The 18,967-nt window shown below is 45.1% G+C and overlaps 1 protein-coding gene and 1 pseudogene across 1 annotated transcript in view; both read left to right on the top strand.

Annotated features, from left to right (window-relative positions):
- Positions 1-18,967, top strand: part of SPON1 (spondin 1) — a 313,267-nt gene that overhangs the window by 271,412 nt on the left and 22,888 nt on the right. The gene's annotated exons all lie outside the window — the stretch shown is intronic.
- The window catches only part of LOC132657872 (pyruvate dehydrogenase E1 component subunit beta, mitochondrial-like), a 61,757-nt pseudogene extending 42,790 nt beyond the window's left edge, over positions 1-18,967 (top strand).

Genomic DNA, 18,967 nt, shown 5'->3' with positions numbered 1-18,967 from the left:
GCCCCTGCTCTGTGATGTTACAGTAATAACTAGAAGGGGAGTTTTACTGTCAGGGAAACTTCTGTTGCCAGGGGAAGTCTGGCAGAGCCCAGGGGAAGTCTGGCAGAGCCCAGCTGTGTGTGTGTGACCCTAATTTCCTGGTAGGGATACCCCTTCCATATCCACTAGACACACAATTTCTCTTCCGTCCCCAGTGTCTCCCCAAACCTCTGTGAGTATCTGGGGGGCTCAGGAATGAAAAGAGTTAAGCTTTACAGCTGATCAAGCTGTTCCTTTGCATTTAAATAGCACCGTTTAAGAGATCGACACTTCTGGAAACTGATTTGATGCTAACGTGCTGAGCACCTTGAGGCAGCTGGCTTCTCCCTCCTCCAGGTCATTTAGAGCTTCATTACTTAATAATTTGAAAGCTTTTTATGGAAATCAGTAGATGGAGGGAGATGATGAAGCAAAATGTTATTATATGTAAGGACCCAGCAAAACCGGCTGACAGTCTCTAAGGGGAGAGAGGGGAGGGAGGTGTTGGTGCGCAAATCAATTCTCGTTTCTTTTTGAAACAGCTTTTATTTTAAAAATAATAAGGTTTAACAACCCACTCCAGTATTCTTGCCTGGGAAATCCGATGGACAGAGGAGCCTGGCGGGATACAGTCCATGGGTCTCAAAAGAGTCAGACACAACTTGGCAACTACACAACACCACCAAAGCGTAACAAAATCCAACAGGCTTTAAAATAGCCAAGTAAGGAACCCATCAGATGTCTTATCAATTTCGTCCCTCTGCGGGCACTTGTGTCCCCTCTCCCCACCTGCTTGGCCGCTGCCCTGGCTCCCAGTCCATCACCTCTAGATGTTCATCCCACCACATTTGCACTCCGTGCTTGCCTCACCAAATGCTACCTCCAAAGCCTTCGTGGATATTTCTCCAGATGAGAAAGCTGCAGCGAGCAGCCTTGGAGTAACTTTTCCTCATGACTTTTTTTAATGGCAATATATTTGGATGGTTCAAAATTCAAAAGCAGAACAAAGTTAATCTGTGAAAAGTTGTTCTTGCTCCCTGGTTGCCCAGTTCCTCTCCCCTGGGACACCTTGTCTTTGTGAAGTTCTTATGTTCCTTCCAGAGATAATTTAGGCAAATGGAAATGAAAGCATGCACGGGTGCGCACACACGCACACACATAAGCATATGCACATATATTTTCTTTATCTCTACCATTTCCTTGTAACATGGTAACTAGATTATTATACAAATAGATAAAGAGCCCAAAATACTATATAACGGTGTAAAAAACAAAAGATACCAAAATATATACATGTTTACTTTTATATTTGTATGTGGCCTTTGGGCTCATCATTAAAAGAGTTATACTGGTGGGGAGATTATCTCTAAAATATACTATATTAGAAAGCAAGGCACATAATGGCTTGTATAACAATCTATTTGTATAATAGTCTGGCTCCCATGATACAAGGAAATGGCAAAGATAAAGAAAATGTGTGTGTGAGCTATGATTTCAACCATGTGACAATGACGCAAATACAAAAATGAATATACTCATTGATGATAGCTGCTAAGTTAGGAGGGAAGGATTATGTGTTTTTTGTTTTTTGTTTTTTTTGCTTCTCTCTCTCTAAATTCCTATGATATTGTTATGTTAAATTTTAATTTTGAAGACCTTACTTTATGGAAAAGAATCTGCCTGCAATGTAGGAGACCCAGCTTTGATCCCTGGGTTGAGAAGATCCCCTGGAGAAGGAAATGGCAACCCACTCCAGTATTTTTGCTTGGAGAATTCCATGGACAGAGCAGCTTGGTGTTCTACAGTCCCTGAGGTCACAAAGTATCCTATATGACTGAGCAACTGAAACTTTCATTCTCACACTTTAGAATGTAAGGCATATTTTCATCTTGTAGAGTTCTTTCCTGGTTCTTGACATATACACTAGCACCTATATCTCTACTGAAAATTGCCACATCCCTCCCCATCCAACTCCGGCCTCCCTCTCATTCCCCCTCGCCACACTTTTTTCCTCCAGGGAGCCACTCAAGTCTCATACAATCTGTCACTGTTCCTTTGTTTGGGACCGCCTCCTGCCCTAGGCGGAAAGCTCCATGAGGGCAGGGGTTGAATTGGTGTCTCACTCGTTCAGGGCTCTATCTCTAGCACTCAGAGCCGAACCTGGCAGAGTAGGGACTCAGCAGTTATTTGCTGGATGAATGAATCCTCATGCTGGCCCCCAGCACTGCCTGTAATTGAGCATCAGTAATTGTTATCCACTGCCTTCCTCCTCCATCCTTCCGAGATGGCTGGAAGGCCACCGCCCCCTCCATCTTGGGTCCAGATCTCAGCTCTTCCAATCTTTTTTTTTATGTTCTTAGTGCTTTTATTTATTTTTTAATTAATTAATTAATTTTAATTGGAGGCTAACTACTTTACAGTGTTATAGTGGCTTTTGCCATACTTTCACATGAATCAGCCATGGGTTCCCCATGTGTTCCCCATCCTGACCCCCCTCCCACCTCCCTCCCCATCCCATCCCGCAGGGTAGTCCCAGTGCACCATCTTTGAGCGCCCTGTCTCATGCATCAGACCTGGACTGGCGATCTATTTCACATATGGTAATATACATGTTTCAGTGCTATTCTCTCAAATCATCCCACCCTTGCCTTCTCCCACAGAGTCCAAAAGTCTGTTCTTTTTAGCTGTGTCTCTTTTTGCTGTCTCGCATATAGGGTCATCGTTATTTTCAAGGACCTCAAGCCTTCAAGTGCCCCTCTCTCTCCTGTAACAACAGTTTCTCTTGTATGGGATGATATCCTCCTCCATGCAAATTGCTATAATATCACTCATCTTCTAAGGAATAGTCGCATGTCCTTCCTGCTACTGCTATTTTACTTGATTTCTTCCTTCCAGCTGACTGTCTTTCTGAAAAGTGCTGTCTGGGCTTGCTGGCTCCACTGTCTTTCCTAAAGTGAAGTGAAAGTCGCTCAGTCATGTCCAACTCTTTGCGACTCCCTGGACTATACAGTCCATGGAATTCTCCAGGCCAGAATACTGGAGTGGGTAGCCTTTCCCTTCTCCAGGGGATCTTCCCAACCCAGGGATCAAACCCAGGTCTCCCTTATTGCAGGCGGATTCTTTACCAGCTGAGCCACAAGGGAAGCCCAAGAATACTGGAGTGGGTAGCCTATCTCTTCTCCAAGAGATCTTCTTGACCCAGGAATTGAACCAGGGTCTCCTGCATTGCAGATGGATTCTTTACCAACCGAGTTATCAAGGAAGCCCTTTCTTCAGTTGAACTTCCAGAAGTGACCAGAGGGGCAGTGGTGGCAGCACTGAGAGGCTAGCAGGGCTGGCTGCAGGGTGAGACTCTACAAGTACCTGGGGGCAGTGAGTGGGGGCAGTGGAGGCAGCACAAGGGCTTGGAAGAGGCCCTGGGGGCAGGTTCTAGTATCCTCCTGTCTCTCCGGCTGTTCTCTCTCTGGCTCTTCCCACCCTCTGTCTATCTACACTCACTGCCCAGGTTCTCTGCCTCTTGACTTTGACAAGCACCTATACACCCAGTTCAGTTCAGTTCAGTCATCTCCGAATCTTTGCAACCCCATGGACTGCAGCACACCAGGCTTCCCCATCCATCACCAATTCCCAGAGCTTACTCAAACTCATGCCATCCAACCATCTCATCCTGTCATCCCCTTCTCCTCCTGCCTTCAATCTTTCCCAGCACCAGGGTCTTTTCTAGTGAGTCAGTTCTTTGAATCAGGTGGCCAAAGTATTGGAGTTTCAGCTTCAGCATCAGTCCTTCCAATGAATATTCAGGAATGATTTCCTTTAGGATGGACTGGTTGAATCTCCTTGCAGTCCAAGAGACTCTCAAAAGTCTTCTCCAGCACCACAGTTCAAAAGCATCAGTTCTTCAGCGCTCAGCTTTCTTTATAGTCCAACTCTCACATCCATACATGACCACTGGAAAAACCACAGCTTTGACTAGACAGACCTTTGCTGGCAAAGTAATGTCTCTGTTTTTTAGTATGTTGTCTAGGTTGGTCATAGCTTTTTTTCTGAGGAGCAAGCTTCTTTTAATTTCATGGCTGCAGTCACCATCTGCAGTGATTTTGGAGCCCAGAAAAATAAAGTCTGACACTGTTTCCACTGTTTCCCCATCTATTTGCCATGAAGTGATGGGACCAGATGCCATGATCTTAGTTTTCTGAATGTCGAGCTTTAAGCCAACTTTTTCACTCTCCGCTTTCACTTTCATCAAGAGGCTTTTCAGTTCTTCTTTGCTTTCTACCATAATGGTGGTGTCATCTGAATATCTGAGGTTATTGATATTTCCCCTGGCATCCTTGATTCCAGCTTGTGCTTCATCCAGCCTGGCATTTCACTTGATATACTCTGCATACAATTTAAATAAGCAGAGTGACAATATACAGCCTTGACGTATTCCTTTCCCGATTTGGAACCAGTCTGTTTTTCCATGTCCAGTTCTAACATGCCCAGTTGCTTCTTGACCTGCATAAAAATTTCTCAGGTGGCAGGCCAGGTGGTCTGGTATTCCCATCTCTTTAAGAATTTTCCACAGTTTATTGTGATCTACACAGTCAAAGGCTTTGGTGTAGTCAATAAAGCAGAAGTAGATGTTTTTCTGGAACTCTCTTGCTTTTTCAATGATCCAACGGATGTTGGCAATTTGATCTCTGGTTCCTCTGCCTTTTCTAAATCCAGCTTGAACATCAGAAAGTTCATGGTTCATGTATTACTGTTCATATCTCCTGGCTTGGAGAATTTTGAGCATTGCTTTGCTAGTGTGTGAGACGAGTGCAACTGTGCGGTAGTTTGAGCATTCTCTGGCATTGCCTTTCTTTGGGATTGGAATGAAAACACCTTTTCCAGTCCTGTGGCCACTGCTGCATTTTCCAATTTTGCTGTCATATTGAGTGCAGCACTTTCACAGCATCATCTTTTAGGATTTGAAATAGCTCAACTGGAATTCATCACCTCCACTAGCTTTGTTCATAGTGATGCTTCCTTGGCTTCACATTCCAAGATATCTGGCTCTAGGTGAGTGATCATACCATCATGGTTATCTGGATCATGTATTTTTTTTTTTTTGGTATAGTTCTTCTGTGTATTCTTGGCACCTCTTCTTAATATCATCTGCTTCTGTTAGGTCCATACCATTTCTGTCCTTTATTGTGCCCATCTTTGCATGAAATGTTCCCTTGGTATCTCTAATTTTCTTGAAGAGATCTCCAGTCTTTCCCACTCTGTTGTTTTCCTCTATTTCTTGGCATTGATCACTTAGGAAGGCTTTCTTATCTCTCCTTGCTATTCTTTGGAACTCTGCATTCAGGTGGGTATATCTTTCCTTTTCTTCTTTGCCTTTAGCTTCTCTCCTTTTCTCAGCTATTTGTAAGGCCTCCTCAGATGGCATTTTGTATTTCTTTTTCTTGGGGATGGTCTTGATCCCTGCCTCCTGTACATTGTCACAAACCTCCATCCATAGATCTTCAGGCACTCTCTCAGATCTTATTCTGTGAATATACTTGTCACTTCAACTGTATAATCATAAGGGATTTGACTTAGGTCATGCCTGAATGGCCTGGTGGTTTTCCAACTTTCTTTAAGTCTGAATTTGGAAATAAGGAGTTCATGATCTGAGCCACAGTCAGCTCCTAGTCTTGTTTTTGCTGACTGTATAGAGCTTCCCCATCTTTGGCTGCAAAGAATATAATCAGTCTGATATCAGTTTGACATCTGGTGATGTCCATGTGTTGTCTTCTCTTGGTTTTGTTGGAAGCGGGTGTTTGCTACGACCAGTACGTTCTCCTGACAAACCCTTGTTAGACTTTGCCCTGCTTTGTTTTGTGTCCAAGGCCAAATTTGCCTGTTACTCCAGGTGTCTCTTGACTTCCTACTTTTGCATTCCAGTCTCTGGCCGAGGTGTGGGTCTGCAGTGGCCTGCTGCAGGATCGGGGGCACTGACTGGGGCAGTACATGCACCTGACCTTTTGTAGGAGGTTGCCATTATCTTCATTACCTCCACCATACTTTGGTTTCAGGTCAAACAACAGGGAGGGAATATAGCCATACCCATCAACAGAATATTGGATTAAAGATTTACTGAGTATGGCCCTGCCCATCAGAACAAGACCCAATTTCCCACTCAGTCTCTCCCATCAGGAAACTTCCATAAGCCTCTTATCCTTCTCCATCAGAGGGCAGACAGAATGAAAACAACAATCACAGAAAACTAATCAAACTGATCACATGGACCAGAGCCTTATCTAACTCAATGAAACTATGAGCCATGCCGTGTAGGGCCACCCAAGATGGACAGGTCATGGTGGAGAGTTCTGACAAAGTGTGGTCCACTGGAGAAGGGAATGGCAAACCTCTTCATGCGAACCCCATGAACATAATGGAAAGGCAAAAAGAAAGGACACTGAAAGAGGAACTCCCCAGGTCGGTAGGTGCCCAATATGCTACTGGAGATCAGTGGAGAAATAACTCCAGAAAGAATGAAGAGACGGAATCAAAGCAAAAACAATACGCAGCTGTGGATGTGACCGGTGATGGAAGTAAAGTCTGATGCTGTAAAGTACAATATTGCATAGGAACCCAGAATATTAGGTCCATGAATCAAGGCAAATTGGAAGTAGTCAAACAGGAGATGGCAAGAGTAAACATTGACATTTTAGGAATCAGCCAACTAAAATGGACTGGAATGGGTGGATTTAACTCAGATGACCATTATTTTTTTGAATTAATTAATTTTATTTTTAATATAAATTTCTTTATTTTAATTGGAGGCTAATTACTTTACAATATTGTATTGGTTTTGCCATACATCAGCATGAATCTGCCACGGGTGTACATGTGTTCCCCATCCTGAACCCCCCTCCCACCTCAGATGACCATTATATCTAAGACTGTGGGAAAGAATCCCTTAGAAGAGATGGAGTAGCCCTCATAGTCAATGAAAGAGTCCGAAATGCAGTACTTGGATGCAATCTCAAAAACAGCAGAATGATCTCTGTTCGTTTCCAAGGCAAACCATTCAGTATCACAGTAATCCAAGTCTGTGCTCCAACCAGTAATGCTGAAGAAGCTGAAGTTGAACAGTTCTATGATGACCTACAAGACCTTCTCGAACTAACACCTATACACACTTTCAAATTCACCTCCTGCCTGGACTACTCCATTGAACCCCAGCCTCACGTATCCAACTGCCTACATGACACCTCCACTCAGAGTCATCCTTGACCCCTCTTTGCTTTACACCCCACGTCCAACCCACCAGCAGATCCTGTTGCTGCTCCCTTTAAAATAATGTCTTGCATCTGACATCTTCCCACCCCTGCCATTGCTCTCTCATGATCCCGTGTCACCTGACCGGCCTCCCTGGGTCCTGCCTGCCCTCCTACAGTTTACTTCCCCACCATAGTCAGCAGAATCCTCACTGTCTACTCAGAAGCCCTGCGGCAGCATCCGAGTTCATAGAACTTGCAGGGGTGCCCCTAAGAGGGCAGTGAAGGCCAGAGGCTTCCTCTAGCTCATCATTAATTAATTAATTAACTAATCTATTATTCATTCTTAATCATCCCCTGTATAGCTCCCCAGACCAGGCCAGTGCTGGGGACACAGACGGGAACACAGTCCAGCCCCTGCCCTCATAATGGCTCCCAGGACTAAATGGGAACTGTCTTCAGAGGAAGGTGGGGAGGGGGAGACAGGGAAGAGGAGCAAGCAATGTCAAATGCTGCACCTTGGGCTTCCCTGGTGGCTCAGAGGGTACAGCATCTGCCTGCAATCCGGGAGAACCGGGTTTGATCCCTGGGTCAGGAAGATCCCCTAGAGAAGGAAATGGCAACCCACTCCAGTATTCTTGCCTAGAGAATCCCATGATTGGAGGAACCTGGTAGGCTATAGTCCACGGGGTCGCAGAGAGTCAGATACGACTGAGCGACTTCACTTTCACTTCACTTAAGACACACACACACTCCACCAACAAGATGCTCCCAGGGGCAGGGTTAGGGTCAAGGCCCTTACAGGTTGCCTTATAGGTGCTGGCTTGGCTCTTCCTCCCTCCCTGGCTCCAGCCCGACTTCCTTGGAGCCCCCACCTGTTGGGAGGAGACAGCCCAGCTCAGCCTGCTCTCCCCTGGTTGATGTCAGAATCTTTCCTGGCCCGGCCCCTTTCTTACTTCTCTGCTCCGACCCCAGCACTAATGTTAAGTGCTGGAGATAGGGCAGAAGGTGGGGAAGAGGGGCTGGGATGGGAAACACAGACAGGCCCCATCTACCCCTTCAGCTCCCTGTTGAATCGGAGGAGAGGCAGACTTTCATAATCCTAAAGGATACCATGAAAGTCCAAAAGGGAGGTTAAGCCCAGGATAGGCACTTTGGTCACCAAAGAACAAGCTGAATTGATGCCTGTGGTAACAGAGGCACACAGAAGGCTGGCCTTTGCCTCAGGTCATGCCCGTCCATCAGGGTGATGCCCGTCCTCAGAGCTTACACCTGCCAGAGACAGGTGTGGGTGCAAAGGCAGTGGGAAGGCCCAGGCGGCTCTCTCTGATGGACCCTTCCTCTCCTGAGTCAGAAACACCAAGCTGCTTTCACAAAACCATCTTGCAGGAAAATTATTATCTCCGACGGGCATTATGCAATTTTCCCATCAGAATTACAGGCTGTGTTTGAAAAGAAATAAAAAGAAATTGAATTTGAAGCTACCAGGCACATTTTTCACAGAACTAGAACAAATAATTTCAAGATTTGTATGGAAATACAAAAACCTCGAATAGCCAAAGCAATCTTGAGAAAGAAGAATGGAACTGGAGGAATCAACTTGCCTGACTTCAGGCTCTACTACAAAGCCACAGTCATCAAGACAGTATGGTACTGGCACAAAGACAGACATATAGATCAATGGAACAAAATAGAAAGCCCAGAGATAAATCCACACACATATGGACACCTTATCTTTGACAAAGGAGGCAAGAATATACAATGGAGTAAAGACAATCTCTTTAACAAGTGGTGCTGGGAAAACTGGTCAACCACTTGTAAAAGAATGAAACTAGATCACTTTCTAACACCGCACACAAAAATAAACTCAAAATGGATTAAAGATCTAAATGTAAGATCAGAAACTATAAAACTCCTAGAGGAGAACATAGGCAAAACACTCTCAGACATAAATCACAGCAGGATCCTCTATGATCCACCTCCCAGAATGCTGGAAATAAAAGCAAAAATAAACAAATGGGATCTAATTAAAATTAAAAGCTTCTGCACAACAAAGGAAAATATAAGCAAGGTGAAAAGACAGCCTTCTGAATGGGAGAAAATAATAGCCAATGAAGCAACTGACAAACAACTAATCTCAAAAATATACAAGCAACTTATGCAGCTCAACTCCAGAAAATAAACGACCCAATCAAAAAATGGGCCAAAGAACTAAATAGACATTTCTCCAAAGAAGACATACGGATGGCTAACAAACACATGAAAAGATGCTCAACATCACTCATTATTAGAGAAATGCAAATCAAAACCACAATGAGGTACCACTTCACACCAGTCAGAATGGCTGCGATCCAAAAATCTGCAAGCAATAAATGCTGGAGAGGGTGTGGAGAAAAGGGAACCCTCCTACACTGTTGGTGGGAATGCAAACTAGTACAACCACTATGGAGAACAGTGTGGAGATTCCTTAAAAAATTGCAAATAGAACTACCTTATGACCCAGCAATCCCACTTCTGGGCATACACACCGAGGAAACCAGAATTGAAAGAGACACATGTACCCCAATGTTCATCGCAGCACTGTTTATAATAGCCAGGACATGGAAACAACCTAGATGTCCATCAGCAGATGAATGGATAAGAAAGCTGTGGTACATATACACAATGGAGTATTACTCAGCCGTTAAAAGAATTCATTTGAATCAGTTCTGATGAGATGGATGAAACTGGAGCCGATTATACAGAGTGAAGTAAGCCAGAAAGAAAAACACCAATACAGTATACTAACACATATATATGGAATTTAGGAAGATGGCAATGACGACCCTGTATGCAAGACAGGGAAAGAGACACAGATGTGTATAACGGACTTTTGGACTCAGAGGGAGAGGGAGAGGGTGGGATGATTTGGGAGAATGACATTCTAACATGTATACTATCATGTGAATTGAATCGCCAGTCTATGTCTGACGCAGGATGCAGCATGCTTGGGGCTGGTGCATGGGGATGACCCAGAAAGATGTTATGGGGAGGGGAGGTGGGAGGGGGGTTCATGTTTGGGAATGCATGTAAGAATTAAAGATTTTAAAATTTAAAAAATAAAAAACTAAAAAAAAAAAAAAAAGAAATTGAATTTGAAATGCTTCTGTGAAACCACATCACCTTCTTGCAGGTCTGTTAATGGGCTTCAGATACCTTCTCTGGCTTTGAAATAGCTGATCAGACAGTAGCTTATGATGGCAGCAGCTTCCGGGGTGCAAGGTGGGCTCTCGGCACTTATAAACAGTCAGCCTAGGTCACTGGGGCATCCATCTGAGGTAGACTCAGAGCCTTGCAGCTGACTGTGGGTCCTAAGGAGGCCCTACCCCTTCCTCTTCCTTTTATTAGTGCCAGGTCTCTGGTTGGCACTCTCCCCAGCTCACCCAGTGCCCACTAGCTCAGCGCCCACGTCTGTTGGTGTCACTTTACTCAGCTCTAGCTCCGCACTGTGCCATAGAGTCCTGGGATTAAAAAAGATACCAGACACTGCCTAATCATAGCCTCTCATTCAAACAGCAAAGACTGGGACCTCCCTAGTGGCCCAGAGGTTAATACTTCTCTTCCAATGCAGGGGATGTGGGTTCAATCCCTGGTTGGGGAACTAAGATCCCATTTGTCTTGTGCCCCCCAAAACCCAAAACAAAACAGAAACAATATTGTAACAGACTCAATGAAGACTTTAAAAGTGGTCCACATCAAAAAAAAAATCTTTAAAAAAAAGCAAAGATTGAGCATACTCTAAACACTGATAGTACAGCAGTGAGTGAGCAGAATAGACAAAGCCTTTGCCCATAGAAAATGCCTGTTCTAGTAGGGGAAGATCCATGATAAAAAGTAAGAAAGCAAAATACACGGGATACTGTGTGCGTTAAGTCGCTTCAGTCGTGTCAAACTCTTTGCAGCCCTATGGTCTGTAGCCTGCCAGGCTCCTCTGTCCATGGGGACTCTCCAGGCAAGAATACTGGAGTGGGTTGCCATGCCCTCCTCTAGGGGATCTTAGTATACCAGATGGTAACAAATGTTATGGAGAAAAGACAATCAGATAAAGTGAGAGCAGTGTGCCAGGTTGAGGAAGGGGCAGGGGATTGCTCTTTTGAACAGTGTGGTCAGCAGAGGCCTCACTGAGAAGGTGACATTTGAGCAAAGACATGAAGGAGACAGAGGAATGAGTGCTCTAGTATCTAAGAGGACATCTCCCCAGGCTCAGGGCCCTGCAAGTGCTAAGTGTGTCTAGCATATCTGAGGAGATATCCAGGCGGCTGAAGCAAAGTGAGCAAGAGGGGGAGTAATAAAAGAGGAAGCTGGTGAGGTAACAGGGAGGCAGAGCAGATCATGAGGGGCCATGGGGGCCATGGCCAAGGTCCCCATTTCCTGTGCAACATGACACCATTAGAGGATTTTGACCAGAAAAACGGCATGATGCAGCTACTGCGTGAAGAAGAGCCTGGAAGAGGGTGAGGGAAGAGGCAGAGAGACCAGCCAGGAAGCCGTTGCAACACATTTAATCCCAGCTAATGATGATGCCACGTGGCTTGGACCAAGATGGTGCCAGGGACACAGGGAGGTGCAGTCCGGCCCCTGCTCCAGCGATGGTGACACACAGTTATTGGCTCAACAATGCATTTTAGAAGTGCAGTTGACAGGTGTGCTGAAGGATCGGATGTGGAGTGAGAGAAGAACCAAGGCTGATAAACTAGAAGGATGGCTTTGCCATTCAGTGCGATGCTTACAATGAGAAAAGCCAGATTTGGAGAGGAGGGCAGCTTTACTGGTGGCTCAGACGGTAAAGAATCTGCCTGCAATGCAAGAGACCTGGGTTTGCTGCCTGGGTGGGGAAGATCTCCTGGAGAAGGGAATGGCTGCCCACTCCAGTGTTCTTGCCTAGAGGAGCCCTTGGACAGAGGAGTCTGGTGGGCTATCGTCCACGGGGTCACAGAAGAGCTGGACACAACTGAGTGACTACACACACACAGGTTTGAGGAGGGGAAGATCAAGAACTTGGTTTCAGACACACTGAATGTGAGATACCAATTCAACATCCAGATGAAAGTGTTAGGCAGCTGGTATACAAGCTGGAGTTCAGAGGCGGGGATGAGGGGAAGATGACAGTTTGGGGGTCTTCAGTATATACATAACTCATATTTTAAGGCATGGGACAAGAGAAATCACTAAGGCAGTGTGGCTAGAAAAGAGAAGAGCAAAGAGAGCTTGAGGCCAGGGACACTTCAGTGTTTGCAGAAAGATGAAGAGGGTCAGCACAGGAGGCTGAGAAGGAACGAGGTGAGGAGAAAATGAAGAGCCAGCAGGCGCTAGACCAGAACCTGTTTCAAGGCAGAGGGAGTGAGCAGCTGTGTCAGATGGTCACGGAAGCTACAAGCTAGGCGCTGACCTTTGGCAGGGAGAGAGGCGAGTCTCACTCACTTCCTGTGAGAAAGGGGGACCACTTGCCTGCCTTCCTCAGAGGACTATGGTACAGCCCACAGGAGACCACGGGCAAACTGTAGAGCTCACTGAATGTGAGCTGTCTGTTTTTATTTATGACCCACTAAACCCAGAACCTGTTGAAATGATGGGAGGACGTGTTAGGCACAATTGATTTTAAAGATGCTTCTGGCTCCATTATCGCCTCATAAAAAGGCTCATTTCCTGCTGTTCCTCAGGAGGACACTCAAGCAAGGATGAAAAAGTCCCCCTCAGAGGTGGAAGCCATCAGGACTGATATTTTTTATGGGTGGTTAGTGGAAATTCTGGGAAAGGGTAGAAGCAAATAATGGAACCAAACACTGCTCACTGAATCTTTACACAAGATGACAGGTGCTGCCCTTCCAGAGGGAATCGGGTGACCCTGTGCCTCACAGCAAGGGCTCTGTAGAGAAAACTATCAACCAGGGGCAGCCATGGTCTCACTGAAAAGCAAGCAGAAGTGGGGGGGCGGGGGGTAGGGTGGTGAGAGGGAGCTAGAGAGGAGGAATCGTGAGGGAAAGTGGAAAGAGTCTGAGCTTTGGAGTCAGGCACGTCTGTATAGGAACCACAATCACTGGATGGTCTTTGCAAGTCACTTGACCTCCCTGGCCCTCAGTTTCCTCATCTGCAGAAGGAAATGGTAGCGATTCCCAAAGGTTTTCCTAAGAAGCGAGCTGATATATGGGGAAACGCATTTAGGGTCATTAGCTTCCCTTGCCTTTAGTAGCAGTGGTGTCTCTCCAACTCAAGGACCCAGTCCTCCCCCTTCTTTGCCAGAACCAGTTCTCAGGACAGCATTAACATGGACAGCATTGTGAAACTGTTTGAGAATCCTTCCTCCACCCCCTCCACCCTCATTGCACCCATGAGGCTGCAATTTTCAGAACTCAGGGTAGGTTAGGACATGCCCTGAAGGACAGCAGAAGCCCGGTGGGGGGTGAGGAGAGGGGAGAATGTAGGGGGCAAGAGGCAGGTGTGGGGCCTTTTCCAAGAGAGCCTCACCCTCCTGCCCCCTCCGCCTGCATTCACAGGCTGACAAACGTGGTCTCCAGAGTCAGGCTGAGGTTTGAACTCTAGACCTGCCATTGACTAACCTGTACCTAATTTGGCTGAAGAAATGTGTTTCTGAAGATTAAAAAGTATATACCTTCCTTGCAGATGCGTCCTAAGAATTTAATGAGATACTGTGTGCTAAGTTGCTTCAGTCATGTCTGACTCTTTGCAACCCCATAGATAGACAGTAGCCTGCCGGGCTCCTCCATCCATGGGTTTCTCCAGGCATGAATACTGGACTGGGTTGCCATTTCCTTCTCTAGGGAACAAGATACTAGATATCAGGTAAATAGCAATTTGCCTGGCACCTAGAAACTAGGTTCCTGTGGTCATTGTGTGTTTCTACTTGTTTCTGTTCATTCTCCTCTGTGATCATGGATTGCATCCCATTTCTCTTCTTGCTGATCTAGGGCAGGACCTGCAATGGTGAGGAAGTTTAGCTTTAGTGCTGCCCGGAGCAGAGAGGGCCTTAGAATGAAGAAGCAGGTTGTAGTTCAGGACTGCGAGACAAAGGCAAAAGGTAGGAGCCGGGAAGGTATAGGAACAAAGAGGAGGTAAAGAGTGATGCACGTGGAGGTGACAGCCTCCCGTGTTACTGTGAGCATGGATGAGATGACCGAGCTTTCCTGCTTCCGGAGCTGGTTCTGGAGGGCATGGACGGTCAGTGTGGGGTAAGGCTTGTTTAGACAAATGGCCTTGGCCCCCCAGAGCCACGTTCTGCCTCTCTGCTCTGCTCCAACTTGACATTTCTTGATATCCATGTGATTTCTGCCTCTGACCTGTCCCAGACCTGTTTTCACACTGCACAAATCCCCCTTTCTCCAAACCTGACCTCAGCCCGTGGCCTGATTTAGGCTGTGTGATTCCCATTTGGTTCATGCAGATGGAAGTGTGAGTACAGCTGTAAGACCATCACTATGTTTACAAAAGCAAAATGAAAGAACGCATCCCTGTGAAGGTGGACATGAGTACTGTGTCCTTTCTTGGAGGACTTTTATTTTAATTGGCATAGTTCTGGGAAAGTGCTAACATCATGCAGATGAGGTGTGAACTTTGAGTGCCCTGAAATACTTTGTTTGAAAACGCTCCTGTGGGAGATGGATAAGGGCTATAAGGATTCTTGAAAGATCCTTTCTGGGCCTTAGAGACTTGTTAAAGGAGTTTTTCACTTAAGTCTGAAGTTTGGGTTACTTGCTCTGAATTTAGGTCCTTCAGTCTTCAGAATGTAAAATACCTGGTCCCCCAGTGCCCCATCCAAGGCTCTCCCAGCTACACGAACCTTTAAATAAGGGGACATTCTCCTGAGGCTTCATGGCTTTGCAGCTGTCACTGGGTACTCCATCCTCTGTACTCAGGTGGTACAAATCGGTTCTAATACCAGTGTGGCCTAAATGTGAATAAGAATAGGGACTTTTCTTGTGGTCCAGTGGCCAAGACTTCTCTCTACTAATGCAGGGGACGCAGGTTTGATCCCTGATCAGGGAACTAGATCCTGCATGTTGCAACTAAGACCCAGTGCAGCCAAATAAATAAAAATAAATATTTTTTTATCTAAATAAAGAATAAGAATAGTAACTAGTATTGATGCTAATACAGGCATAGGATTAGCACATTACTTGAATTAGGTCATTTTGTCCCCATAATAACACTATGTGGTAGATACACTTTTTAACTCAACATTTCAGAGATGAGAGAGCTAAAGGAAATCAGTCTCACTAAAGGACACAGAGCTAGTCATGGTGCCGTCAGGGTTTGAATTTAGGTGTAATAACTAGGGCTTATGTCCACAACCACGCTACTTTCCTGCCTGCTGGATTAGTAAAGATGAAAAAGATTGATAGTATCCAGTGTGCCCAAAGTTGTAAAAACATTGGCACACACATATACTTGAAGAAGTATCAGTTGGTACAGACATTTGGAGGACAGTTTGGTAGGTGCCACCAAAACTGTCAATTTGCTTCATTGTTGGATCATTCTTGGAAATTTATGACATATAAAGAAAATACATTCACAAGTGTTCAGTAGAGCATCATGTATAGAAACAAATATCCACCAATAATACCAGTTAAATAAGAGACCATCCATGCTATAGAATTCTACACATACATCCAAAAAAAAAAAAAAATGGTGTGGCTTTGCTTTTCCACCGATTTACTAAGTATCCACAGCACTTGGATTTGGCTGTGAACAGGCCAGACTCTCTCCAATCCTGAAGAGCTTTGGTTCTACTTTAAGAAAAATATTTAAGGACTTCCCTGGTGGCCCAACAGCTAAGACTCTGCACTCCTGATGCAGGGAGCCCAGGTTCGAGCCCTGGTCAGGGAAATAGATCTCATACGCCACAACTAAGACCCGGTACAGCAAAATAAATAAATGAAATAAATATATTTTTTAAAAAAGAAAGAAAAATGTTTAGTTTCTCAAATACATTTTTCCAAATGGTTCCTGTGCTCTTATTTCTTTGGATAACACAATCAATCATGCAGAAGGTATGTAACCATAAGATGAAACAATGGACAGGAAGAAGCTGTTCTAAGGCCTGCACACATGGACGACCATCCTTGGAGCCTCCGTGGCTCTAAAGATACAGATGGAATGCCAGTACCATAAACAAACACTCATGGAGAGCCTCAACAATTCCTGAGTTATATACTACGAAGGCAAAATCAAGGTGTCGTTAGTTGCAACTTGACAACCAAGGTTTCATTGTAATATAAGGTATGTCTGCAGGGCCAGCCAGCTAACCTAGTGCTCCCTTAACTCCACCCACATTGACTTTTTAAAATTATTATTATTTTTATTTATTTGGTTGCTCTGGGTTTTCCTTACTGCATGTGGGCTTTCTCTAGTTGTGGGGCGCGAGGGCTACTCATCGCTGCAGCGCGCAGGCTTCTCACTGCGGTGGCTTCTTGTGGCAGAGCGCAGGCTACAGGAGCGAGGGCTTCAGCTGTGGTAGCTGGTGCTCTAGAACACACAGGCTTAGCAGTCGTAGAGCATGGGCTTAGTTGCTCCACAGCATGTGGGGTCTTCCCAGATCAGGGATCAAACCCAAGTCCCTGCACTGGCAGGCAGATTCTTATCCACTGCACCACCAGAAAAGTCCCTACCTTTTTTAGTAAAGTATTTCTTCAAGGGCAAAAGGACTCTCATCAGACAGTATCTCATAACTTGGATCTCGTGCTTGGATTTCTTTTTTCTTAGTCTTGACCTGGCTTACCCTAATTTGAGGATCTCAAATGCTCTCAAAATCAACAAAAGGAAAGCTCAGATGCCATAGGTACCAACAAAGAAAGTTTTTCATGATATGATAGTAAGGGGAAAGTGTAAAAATCATGGTGCAGAATGAGATTTCAATATGATGCAGTTTTTGTGGGAAAGGATGTATCTAATGTTTATGCACACACGCACACACACACACACACACACGCACGCACGTTGTACCTAAGTATAGTAAAAGATCTGGGCTGATATGTACCACACTGTAACATTCTGGAGAGGGAGGTGGCAGAAGGCAGGATAGATGCTAGAGTGGAGTGCTCAGCATTTACACTGTGCTTCTGTGATGCTAAATTTTCCCACAAAAAGCGTGTATTATTCTGAAATTAAAAATCAAAGAAAAAAACTGGATGATGCAGGCCATGTAGGCAAAACTTGGGAATTAAGAAATTGCTGTGGATTCGGCAGCAGGTAGAGGACATGGGCAGGATGGCCACGGTTTCTGGGTTGGTGTGGAGACTCCTTGAGCAGGTCTCTGGTCTGCTAAGGAGGGGTTCCCCCAGACAACACCAGCCACACTGCAGGTGACAGTTCATGAGGCTGCAAATCAAGGTATGGAGGAGGAGATGGAAAGAGCTGGGAAGGTATTTCTACTTGGGGAAGAAGTTGCCCTGTACGATGGGGTTAGTCAAGGCCTGTGGAAAAAATATGGAGATAAGAGGACCATAGATACTCCCGTATCAGAGTCGGGTTTTGCTGGAATTGCTATAGGTGCAGTTCTGGCTGGGTTAAGGCCCATTTGTGAATTTATACCCTTTTATGCAAGCCATTTACCAGCTTATAAACTCAGCTACCAAGACCTATTACACGTCAGGAGGCCTTCAGCTGGTGCCCTTAGTCTTCAGGGAGCCCAGTGGCGCCCCAGCAGGCGTAGCTGCCCAATACTCACAGTGCTTTGCTGCCTGGTATGAGCGCTTCCCAGGCTTAAAGGTGGTCAGTCCCTGGAATTCAGAGGACACAAAAGGACTTATTAAATCTGCCATTCAGGGTAAGTCCAGTGGTGGTGCTGGAGGTGAACTGATATATAAAGTTCCTTTTGAACCTCCCCAGGAGCTCAGTCAAAAGATTATCTGATCCCTATAGGGAAAGCCAAACTAGAAAGGCAGGGTACATGTGCAACCATAGTTTCTCATTCAAGACCTGTTAGCCACTGCTTAGAAGCTCAGCAATGCTATCTAAAGAGGGACTTGAATATGAGTTGATACATTTGCAGACCATCAGACCAATGGACATTGAAACAATAGAAACCAATGTCGTGAAGAGCAGACACCTTGTTATTGTGGAAGGGGGCTGGTCACAGTTGGCAGTAGGAGCTGAAATCTGTGCCAGGACGATGGAGGGTCCTGGGTTCAATTTCCTGGATGCTTCTACAGTTTATGTCACCGCCACTGATATCCCTGTGCCTTACGCAGATTCTAGAAGACTCTGTACCTCAGGTTAAAGACTTCATATTTGCAATAAAGAAAACACTAAATATCTAGTTTGGACTTGAATTTCAGGTCATTGGGATTTACTTAAAATACTGACACTTCAGCTGGACTATCCTGTAAGACCTTCTGATTTGTAAAATTATCTCTAAAAGCAACAACGGACGTTTTTATACTGGGAAGAAGTTTAAATGTGTTTGTGGAAAAGCTCTCCACTCTTCTGCCTAAGTTCCATGCTCTTTTGGTCTGCTACAAGCAGCTGAGTTCTCTGAATAAGATTCACGTACAATTTTATCCTCTCGCTAGAAGGACAAGGTTTAAATGCGGCAAAGTCCTGATGAAAGATATATCCAAGAAAGGATAACTTAAATGTAAAAATAAAAGCATACAATCTACATTTGCTGTTAGACTATTTTGATGAGGAATAAAGGAATTCCTACTTTGAAAAAAAAAAAA

This window comes from Ovis aries, chromosome 15, assembly GCF_016772045.2.
Source record: "Ovis aries strain OAR_USU_Benz2616 breed Rambouillet chromosome 15, ARS-UI_Ramb_v3.0, whole genome shotgun sequence".
Classification (NCBI taxonomy): domain Eukaryota; kingdom Metazoa; phylum Chordata; class Mammalia; order Artiodactyla; family Bovidae; genus Ovis; species Ovis aries.
The sequence above is the reverse complement of the archived record's forward strand: the minus strand, read 5'-3'. Positions and strand labels throughout refer to the sequence as shown.